The sequence below is a fragment of the Limulus polyphemus genome, unplaced genomic scaffold (assembly GCF_000517525.1).
Source record: "Limulus polyphemus unplaced genomic scaffold, Limulus_polyphemus-2.1.2 Scaffold42, whole genome shotgun sequence".
NCBI classification, from domain to species: Eukaryota; Metazoa; Arthropoda; class Merostomata; order Xiphosura; family Limulidae; genus Limulus; species Limulus polyphemus.
Window position 1 is genome coordinate 745,930 of NW_013665652.1, and position 11,902 is coordinate 757,831.

Genomic DNA, 11,902 nt, shown 5'->3' on the forward strand with positions numbered 1-11,902 from the left:
AATATATAATTTTTTTCGAACATTCTGTTTTCTTCGGTGTTGCTAAGCATAGCAAGTCGATCAAATAAACAGCTTAAGGTACCTTTACTCTAGTTGTACGCCGAACCAAGAACACTTTTATTAGTCATTTGCAGAAGTGATAGCTGTAACTTCACTATTAATGCACCAAAATATGAAACTGTCTCTCCTTTTTGGTGAGCCCTCCCCCACAGCGGTATGTCGGTGGGCTTACAACGCCCTTTAAATAGGGGTTCGATGCCCGTGGTGAAACAGTGCACAGATAGCCTATTGTGTAGCTTTGTGCTTAACTACAAACAAACACCTCTTTTGCAAATGGCACCCCCTGTACAATATACAAATTGTACATGTACATTTACTTGAATATATAAATGAAATTTCCTGTGTTTTTCTTGTCCCCTGAAGATGATGGAGCATGTTTCATCGAAACATATAGGGTTTTAGCTTTATAATTGTTTCTAACTGTATACAAAAAATTATTGTGAATTTTTTTAAAAATGTTGCAGTCGTCAACCGATTTTATTAAATCCGTACAAAAGAGCTGTCGATCGAAAGTATTAAGATTATTATTGGTAAATATTAGAGCTTTTAGATTTAGAGGTTTTAATTTATAAACTTATATTTGTATGTTTTGCCTGATTTTAGCTGTGAGGTTTTTACTTGAATTTTAAGTTTTAGTTTTCTTGTTTTTATTTTTTATTCAGGATTGGTTCACACTGAGCTGGTAAAAGAGGAAGAATAAAGGTTTTCTCTCTCTCTCTCCTTACAGTTCCACACACACGCACTTCAAACTTGCCTATGTTTAAAGGTTTTCTCTCTCTCTTTACAATTCCACACACACGCACTTCAAACTTGCCTATGTTTAAAATTAGCTTTTCATTGTGATTCTGTCAATAAAGATTCTGATTCATGTATTTTTGTTGTTATCTCTTTCATTTTGTTGGATTCACCCAGAATTTGGAAAAATTATCCTACATTGCATGATATTAATATTGTTACGTATTAGAATTTCAAATTTCAGATGATACTTTAAATTTAGTAGTTAAATTGTGCTTTTGATTTAGTATTTAAATAAATGCCGATATATCTTCAATTTATGATATTTGCCAACAAGATTGATTCACACAGTTTTCTTTGTTTTATATAATTGTTTTAATATACAAACAAAGTACAATTTACAATAACAATTATTACAAATATTTATTACAAACAATGATTTATGTACAAAAGTTTCACAAACTTACAAGCAATATAAAGTCTTCTTTCTAGTCTGGAATTTCCTTGATATCTTATCGAGGGTTGACAATGAGTGAGTTAATTTCGAGTTGACGTAGTTATAATTCACCAGTTTTAGCTAGCTAGTTTTGTCTTTCGTTATTCACCAGCCACACACGCCGAGTTTTCCACGATGAAATTATATAATGTTTTCGTAAAAATACTAATGTCCGATGAGAATCCAACGTAGTTAAATGATTTGTAATGTTCGAAATTTATAACCGTTCCTGGTCAAATATCTGAAGTTTCCCGATTAATAAGCGCTAATCGCAATTATAGTTATAACTTACAACGTTTATTGTATATCAACTATATCAACCCAATAATACATAATATTGTTTGGCGCGTCGTGTTGGTTGTATTTATAGGCCTGTGGAGAGTTTCTCGAAAATTCAGATTACGTAACAATAGAAAGCCACACTAGCGTTTACGTACACATATGTTGTTGATTCTTACACTCGAGAATCTTCTACAACTTTAGAGTATAGGCGGGAGTTTCGCAATACATATTTAACAGTATAAGCTATGCATGTTTCTAAATATTAATCGATATTAAAATAGATATATAATAATAATATTCATAGAATTTGCTTTTTTTATAGGTACTATCCTCAAGTAAATCAATGTATGTGATAAAACCATAAAGAAGGTGATTCTCTCCCTTATTTTGAGCCTCAACAAGAGAGAAACTTGGACAAGTGAGGTCATCGTGGTTGTGCACGGTCTATGGTGTCTGATACTGAGTGGGGCAATATCTACGTGATCCCAAGACACTCATTAGCTAGAGAAGCGGACCATCTATGCTGAAGGATGTAGTGATCAGCCCAGCTATTTCAGGTATGTGTTTGTAAGGATACACAATCGAGAGATGGAGTTCCTGGTTGATAGGGGAATGGCCAGAACTCTGGTGGATACCATTGTATATCAGGCTTTCCAAGCAAAGCCATTACTCTGGCCAGTTAATACTCGCACCATTCTGGCAAATGCTGACATGCTAGATTTGGATGGAAACATGTGTGTCTGGATAAGTCGAGGTCACACAATTCACAGAAAAAATTGTCATAGATCTCGGTTCTGGCATTGACATCCTCAAGATGGATGTACTGCAGAAACTCTCTGTCAGTTTTCCTGTGAAACAAGTGAACTGAAGTTCCATTGTAAAAACCATCTAATGCTGGTTAGAAATATTTCAGGAACAGTCAATTGACAGTTGTGTGCCTTGTAGAGGGAATCACAGAACAATTTATCCATGTACACAAACAGTGGTTCGTTGTTTACTGTGAAAAAGCCTTGCGCATTAGCATCATGTAATGTGGTTCTTGACTCAATATTTGGAACATTATTTTCTGCTTGAAAAAAGTATCATTAGCATGAATGGTACTCTGTTCATTGAGTGATTAAGTTGCAATGATGTTCTGCAATTCAGTTTCCCATTAGAATGATCATTAGAATAGGAAGCAAAGTGCGCCCTGTCAGAAAGCGAGTACTCAACTGTTAGTACATCTGAGGCCATTAGTTGGTGATTGCTGAAGCAAATTTTCAGTGAACTGTAGATTACGTTTACCAAAGTATTTTCACGCGAAGCCCTTGTGATTAACTATGTTGACTTTTGCTCGGTGATAACCATGACGTGCATTGATGGCTTTCTATTGTAAGGGACATAGGAATGTTTAGATGTGTTGGAATATATCCAATAGTTCAGGTTTATAGATCTAGCCGCCAGATACTGACTAGTTGAGTGGTGTGATGAGCGTAGAGCCATAACTGCTTTCAGCTCTCGAAAAGTTTTATAAGAGTTCTGAATCATATAATTTGGTATGTAATTCCCCAGCTATTTTCTAGATGTTAATGAATTTTACATTACAATAGGAAAGATGCCGGTCTATGTGAATAATGTCTTAATATTTGGCTGTATGTTTGAGTGTCATGAACCAAACTATTGCATTACAGTGAATAAGAATGTCAGGATTAAACCAAAACCCAGTATGTGTGCCCTCATGTGTATGCAAATAGAATTTTTTGGACATATAGTAAGGAGAAAGACGGCATCGCAACTGCAGTTTTAGACTGGATTCAACCCACGAGAGGATTAGACATTCAAAGTTTCCTTGGACTTGTGTCATACTATCGACAATGAGTTTTCAAGATTGCAGCACAAATTAGCAAGTTATATGGAACAGGGAATGCAAACATGCATTTCTGTTCTTAAAACCTGCTTTCTTGTGAGTTCTTATTGGGTACAGATGATAGTAACAGTAGAAGGAGGGCAGTATCGTTACAATTACATGATTGGGCTGAAAATGTAATAGCATATATTAGCTTTATGGCTGTGGCTCCTGAGTGTCAATAATGCAGAATGAAGGCAGAAATGCTTGACTAAGTTCGGCTGACAACCGTTCCTTATGGTGCCTATTAAAAATATTGAGATTCTTACACCGCCGAGCAATAATTATTAAGATATGGTTTACAGATTTAGTCCATAGCTATCATGATAATAGCACGGAAACCTGAATCAAAGTGTTGCCAGATACAAGTATATGTGATGATGATGTGTAAAATATATTTATGTATATGTCATTATATGTGTATACATACAAGATGTTTCAAACATATACATATTAGAGTTAAATACAAAGTCATTCATAAGTTTTTATTACTTGTATAATATAAATGAATCAATTATTGAGAATACAACTACTAGCAATAAATGAATGAACATGATGATTTGATCTGACCTCAAGTTCTGAAGTTAGCTGTAATTACTGGCATGTAAAATATTATTGGATGTTACAGTGCACCTATTGTCTTCCTTAATGCCACAGTGAAAATATTTCACTTTTCACATTGAAATATTTGATAGGTAGTGAATTTTATAGAAAAGATAAGACTAATAGCTAGCCTCACCCTACTCTTAGTGGGAAAACAGAGTTTGGTCTGTTTTTTGTTGTTGTTGTTGCCTTAGGGCGTTATAATGTTACGGTCAACCCCACTATTCGTTTATAAAAGAGTAACCCAAGAGTTGGCGGTGGGTGTTGATGATTAGCTTCATTCCCTCTAATCTTTCACTGCTAAAGTAGGGACGGCTAACACAGATAGCCCTCGTGTATCTTTGCGCGAAATTCAAAGCATATCAATTGTTTTTGTTTTTTGCAAATGTATTGAAACATTACAATTAGTTTGGCTTAAAATGTGATTAAACAGATGAAATTATTTATAGAAAGTGAAATTCCCAAAGAGTGACATCTAAAATACCAATTGTAAGTTTGGTGTATCCAATATTTTATTTAGTTATGTTTGAATATTTTCAATCATGCACGTTTCTGAAAATTTCCTTAACTTTAGTCCAGTACAAGGCATAAAATGCATAAATGTGAAGACTATGCATGTATGGCCAGAGTCGAGAAGTAACACTTTAGTTATATGTCTTTATATTTGCCCATTTCTGTGCTAAAATTATATCTTAAAAGGAAACGAGATGTAAATGAATTTCCACAACCAGAAAAATATAAGTTAATGACCCACGTGATGTCCGACACATCTTGGTTGCTAGTGTGGGTACCATATTGTCCAGTCCTGCCCCATGATATGCTAGATATAGCAACGGGACAGTAATAGAAGAAATATAAATGGATACCTGAATAGCTGTCGACCATCTCGTACCAATGACTGCTTTAGAAAGAGCAGGTGGAATATATAGATCGAGCACATGATCTAAAGATTCCTTTATTTACCAAACTGTCTACAAGGTAGTAGGATTATGTTCTACAGGACGTGTAAGCCTGTAAACACAGTGCTTTATCACGGCAATTATTATAGCACTTTCGTTCTAAGAGAAGTTTAGGAGCAGACGATTTCTGTAAAGGGTTATTACAGATTTATCCCACACTTTTGACTGAGTTATTCAGACCAATTGGTAGTTGCTTGACCCTCCTATATTTTCAATATTGGCTTTTGCTATTTAAGATTGAATTCTTAGCCCTCTGTCTATCTTTGTTTTCATCTAGCCAGTTGTGATCTGTATTACATTCTTTGCATATGGAAATCCTACACAGCTGTATCATTGGAAGTAACTATGGGGAAGGTTTTTAACTTGATGATTTTACAGATGCTACAAAGTTCCAGTTCTTTCCAACAACTCCATTGGGTGGTTCTACCTTCACCTGTGGATGAAGATACATTTCCTGTTGATGTGTCAGACATACAAGCCCTTAAGTCTCTAGAGCCAATGAAGTTGACCTACACCGCAGTTTAGCAAGTCGTATTGCTCATCAAGGGTTCAACTGGATCAATGATGTCAAACCTATCAGCAGTCCAGCCAGCAAATCTCATGTAGATCTAGAACCCCCAGAAGTGAAAGTAATAACCACTACTAAGATCAAGTTAAAGTCTGAACACCGGGTGAAGATCTACAAGTGCCGTTTCAAAGAGTGCTCAGCAAAAATGTGAGATACTTACCGCGATATGAATCATTTTATAACTTTATAAAGAACTTTCGTTTGAATGAAACTCGTGGCTTTATTATATTTAGAAACAATATTTTAAATATACACTTCTTTTTATTTTATTTACATAATAATTCTATTAAAGAAAATAATAATTTAATAGTCGAAGAATATTATAAATATATATTAAATATTTAGAAAAGATCATGTAAACGAGCCCACTAATACTTTCCTTTTTGATTGATACTTCAATTAACAGACTGTGAAGAAGATAATTTTTTTAACATTTAAGTAAAACTTGATCGTGCAAATAAAAACAAAATGGGCTACAGCTAAACGCTTCAGAAAAAAAGTCGCAGATGAACATTATGACTGAAAGAGCTTGTTAGTAGAGAGAGAATCAAATGTATATTCGTGAATATAAATTCTAATTCGAAAGCCTTTGATACATGTATCCCGATAGATACATTTGATTTTAATCACATGAAGAATTTCACAAACAAATCACGAAGTTAATTGTTTTAAATCGTCAGTGCCATGAATGGTAGTACTACTGGTATATAAAATAATTATATAATTTAAAAACAAATACAACCCTTTCGCTGCTGGGAAGTTTTAATAGACTATTTTATAAACAAATATGTCAATAAGTAAGTAAAACATTTTAGATATCTATAACTGACTAAAGTTTAGCAATTTTTCATGACATTAGCAAATAAAGTCCGACAAAAATACAGTATCTGAACAGTAAAAAGACTAATTTGTCATTACAACAAATTTCAGGGAAATTCAATAAAATCAATTACATGACATTTGTGATGTACTCCGAATTTTTTGTCAAACATATATATTTTTTATAAACAATATAATATATATATATATATATACTCACACACAATCATATACATAACTATATTTTATGCTCCACATTTCATATTTATTAATAAAAAACGTAGTATGTGTTAGAGGCTCTTATCGATGTAACAGTCTTTTTTATAATTCAGATGTACAGTGAGAGACATTAGCTGTAAGCATTTTCTCACGCACGGCAATGAATATTAATTCTAGCACGTAGGAGAACAAAGATTATGGCAAGCACAGATCTTCAGGCCATGGTTCGTTTCTGTAAAATAAGATTGCAATCGTGAATTCAGCCTATAAGTTTAATTCACGCAATATTTCAAGATGGTATATGAAACTTATTTGCCTTTAAATACGCGTGAATGTTGTTTTCAGTTTCGAATAAGGTAAGGTGTCGTTACTTCTAGCAAAAAAAAACAAAGTTTCTTTGCCTATGTTATGATATATTGATAAACCAAGTATGTCTGAATATACCTTAAAACATTACACTACTTGATGCAAATTATGTTATTGTTGCTTTACGTTTAATTATCATTTTAAGTTCTATGAGTAATAAATGACATGAAACACTGACATTGAAAGAAGGTAATCTCATATAAAGTTAACATAAGACTTATTAGAATATAGAAAGATAGGACAAAAACTTTAAATCATTCATTAAATACTAAATTATTTGCTGGAAAAAAGTAATTAGAATAAATGGAGACATTGGTATTATATCAGGTAAATATTGAATGTTTCCTGTATATGTCTGTATAGAAAGCTTAAAATAATGTATGGTCAATCCTTATAAGTTTTTATAAAAGTGTACAATGTAGGTGTATTTGCTCACAAAGGTTCTTCTTTAATATTTCGAGTTTGCAAGTTTCTTTAAAATTGACATGAAAATTACATGTTTTATTAGAAAATTAGATTTCTTTAGATGCCATCTTTTCGTCCAATGTTTTATCTTATTTTTTGTATCTAACTTAGCCGTTTATATGGCTAAAAAAAGTCAATTAATTATGGTGACTGATTTTATATCTTGAGTTACAAAGAATAAAAAAAAACTCTAGGGACACGCCTTTAAAGTACATTCCGTATCATCATAATTACATAAAATGTCCTGACAAAGTAAGACAATAGACAGAATAATACCATGTAAATTACCTTTCTCCGAAATCATTCATCAATCACTTTATTACTCATGATATGATTCTTTTGAATCCTGCATAGATATCATCATCAAAAAGAAGCTTTCGACATGTAATCACTACAGGATGTACACGCTATTGTCAAATACAAGTATTAGGAATGGAATATTTATTACCTTCGTGCGACTTACTTTTCTCTGCTAAGGCAGCACTTTCTTCCAGTAAACATAAATTAGCGTGTGATTAATCAAAGTAATCTAACTTTTTTATGAATATCTCTCATAAATAGAACTAGGTGCGGCTAGTGCACAGTTCAGAAGACCAACTGTAGTACAGTGTTTTCTACCATCGGTTACGTCTCTTCTGGAATTTTGTATTTTATGTCTTGGAAAGTTATTATTCTGCTGATTGGTTTTGATGGTATTTCAAGGAAAGGCGCTTACAAAAATGGCTATCGATTTTTCCTAAATCGTATTGCTGAAATGATGAATGGTATATTTTAAACATACATTTCCATTATGTTTCGAACACTTATTGTGTTATAATAAGCATAAAATGAAGCATTTTCTTTCTGAAAATAAGTATTACTCCTTATATCTAAGATATTAAAAGATTATCATTGAACATAGCACAACTTTCATTTAACATAAAAGGCATGATTTTGTGTATTTTCTCGCTGACAGCAACGAAAAAAAATCACAACTGATGAAAACTGAGATTAATGTTTACATAGGTCGAATTCAGCAGTTAGCAGATGTGTCCTATTTATTAAAAAAAATTAAAATGCGTATATGTGTTAAACATATTTCTAGCCTAGTTATAAAGTTTGTAATCATATAGGGCCTGTTGGTTAAGGCCCTCGATTCGTAATCTGAGGATCGCGAGTTCGAATCTCTATCACTGATCATGCTTGCCCTTTAAACAGTGGGATTCTATAGAGTGACGATCAATCCCATTTTTCGTTGGTAATAGAGTAGCCCAAGAGTTGGCGGTAGGTGGTATTGACTAGCTACCTTCCATTTATTCTATCACTGCTAAATTAGATACAGCTAACGCAGATAGTCCTCGTGTAGCTTTGCACGACATTCAAAACAAACCGATCGTAATCATATACTGTTGTTAGAGCAACATTGTTCAATAATCTAATACAGCTTCATATACTGACGTTTGGTAAATAATACATAGTATTTATAAAACAGTTCATTGTAAGACTGAAGACATGCCACTGGGGGGTATAAGTGAAAAGATCGGTGACATGCTTAGCTTTTCATTACTGTTTAAACATACATTAATTTTGCATTATTTATATGTGACAAATAATACCTAACCATAAAGTTTATCATAATTTGCTAATTTTCTTATTAAATCTCAAAATTTTCTGTATAAAAAGTAATGACTGGTGCTCTAACGTGAAACAAACAAGGGCATAATAGTAAAATTCAGTTTACTGTCAATAAATTTCGTTATATTTATATAAACTACAAATTTGGAAGATATACTTCCCTGTAAATTTTTGATCACATTTTATAATTAACTCACTTAGGCTGTGGGACGTAGTAGTCCAAAATCGTAGGCCTAATTTTTAGTTATTTCTCAGTTCGTGTAATAATCAAAGCACATTGTATATCCAAGAAAATCTGTTATCTTATTGTTAAGTTGCTTCTTTTTTTAAGATCCAGTTATTAAAATGCTAATGTGTGTTCGGCCAAAATAGTAAATTATAGATCAATTCAAATAGAAAATCAACTATTCCCAATAAAAATGGAGATATCATTTATCATTATTGTCTGAGCTCTTCTACTTATTGATATCGCTACTAATACTGAAAGACTGAAATCCTTACAAAAAGATTTGCTTCTTTGAAGAAGAAAGAATATATATATATACATCTGGATTTTCGATTTGGACAATATCGGACTCTATACAGTAGACAGTATTAAATATATATAAACAAATTGTTAGAGAAATGTCCCAGATGGACTCTTTCTTGGAGCGTGAGGAGATCTAGAAGTTACTTCTTTTTAACTGAAAGGATAATCACCGAAGCGTGATCCATTTCCCTTACATAAGAGGGATTATTGTTGTGACGTTCGAAAACTGTTCGAGTAATGATCCGTTTATATGCTAGTTAACTATATTAAAGCTCTGTTATGTGGAAACTTTACAGACTGCAGAGAGATTCTGTGAAGTGCGAAGTTCCTATTGAATGCTTAAGTTTATAAAGACTTAATATTGCGATCATATTTATTTCTTAAACCGGTTAAGAACTTATTTCTTCCTAATAACAATTTCAACATGTCGTTATTATTTCTTATTTATTTCTTACTTTTATCAGAACCACATATCTTAGTTTCTGTGATCGAAGGCTGATTTCGTTTTCTCTGCATCATCGTGAGTTGTTATAAAATAATGGAGTGTAAACTAAATTTATAAAGTTTAACTTTTAAAATTTTGTCAAAAATTGTTTAAGAATAATATCATTGTGAAAACGTTATAAATAAAATATTATCAGTTATATTTATATTCATTGTTAAGCTAAAGCACATCTACTTTCTTTTAAAAAAAGGGAAATAAAAATATTTGTTTGCTAGTATTTCTTCAAAGAGCTTTATATAATTGTACTAAAAAAAAGTAAAATGCCTAAGACTTTATGTGCATTTAAAAGAAAATTTCATCAAAATTAAAATTGTAACAAAACGAAAATAAAAAATGAAAAAAGATGGATTATAGAAAAAAAAACATGTCTTTATGTACTGTAATACTAAAGCAATATTATTGTGGAATATATGTATCGACTTGGGATTTGATACTCATTTAACACTTAGCGACACAAGGACCTATATATAGATCGCTTAAACTTTATGACTTAGGCTTACCTAATTATTTACACAAAATTCTGAAAATACGGCTGAAATATTTTGGGAAAATATAAGTTCAATATTTAACAGTCCTTGAAATCTCAGAATTCTAGAAACATCAATGCTTGTATAGCTATCATTTCGACAGTGCATACTCTAATATTTCTTTTGTTTTTACTACCAAAACTGACATTTTGAAACACGCTTTTTAAATGTCACGGTTTCCTGTTATAAACTTTGTGTTCTATAAATACTTTTTTTGTCATAAGTTATTGTGTTTATGTCTGATACCTAACCTTAAAAAGAATGTGCTTAAAGATCTGCATTATTTTCTGGCATATGTAAGGATACTTACGAAAATACTGAACACTGTTTGCAGATTCATTTATAATTTTTTATTTATATTTCCTTAAAAAATAATACTTAAGTAATCTATATAAAGACATTCAAAAATGTAATTGCAAAATTCAATTTGTTCTTTTAGAATCACTTTAATATCGAAGGCTATACTCAAATAATTCAAGCAGAAGATGTCGCTCATGCTGCTAATATTAGAAGAATCTGAGTAAATCAGTGTCTAATCCCACAGTTTATTTTTCATTGTAGCTCGTAGATAAGGAAGTGCTTACTCCCTGGTATTCTTGATTATCTTAGATGCAGACTCTGATAAAAATATTATGAGGGAACCTTACATCAACCATTCCGATAAGATATTCTTTTTCATATATATATATATATATATTGGCCATTCAAGAGCTTGGAACCGTTACAGGTTGATTGAACATCAGATCCGCAGAGAGATTCTTAACACCATCAATACCTCAAGAGAAAGAGAGAAAAAAAAGGTTCTTAAAAACAATAACAAACACAAATATTAATCTTTGAGTACAAGACAAACGACGACCAGTAAAGCTGAATGTAGTTAGACTCAGTTAAAGTCAACAGAAAATGAATGAACATAAACTTGATATTTGTTACAAGAAATACTAGATGGATGGCGCACAATAAGTAATACTGACAAAAGTGGAATGAAGCAGTTTGTTACGGTACTTAGTAATATTACATTGCATTATAGCTTAACTAGTTAAAATAAGGCTTTATTTTGAACAACCCAATAGGCACTAGCCAATATAAATTGACAAAGTTGATTACACGTATATGAATGTGGTCACACCGTGTTCTAACGTAATCATGGTTGATTTAAAATGGTCAAAGATATTTCGAAAATTGGGAGTAAATAAAAACGTTTATTTGTTTGTTTTGAATTCTGCGCACAGCTACACGAGGGCTATCTGCGCTAGCCATCCCTAATTTA

General features: G+C 32.2%; 1 long non-coding RNA gene across 1 annotated transcript in view; it reads right to left on the minus strand.

The window, feature by feature from the left end:
* Positions 1–213: 213 nt before the first annotated feature.
* The window catches only part of LOC111086453, a 20,102-nt gene continuing 8,413 nt past the window's right edge, over positions 214–11,902 (minus strand). The window contains exons 2-3 of the long non-coding RNA XR_002611183.1: positions 9,229–9,232; positions 214–322 (exon numbers count right to left, since the gene is read on the minus strand). This is a non-coding gene — a long non-coding RNA (uncharacterized LOC111086453). The remainder of the gene's footprint in view (positions 323–9,228; positions 9,233–11,902) is intronic.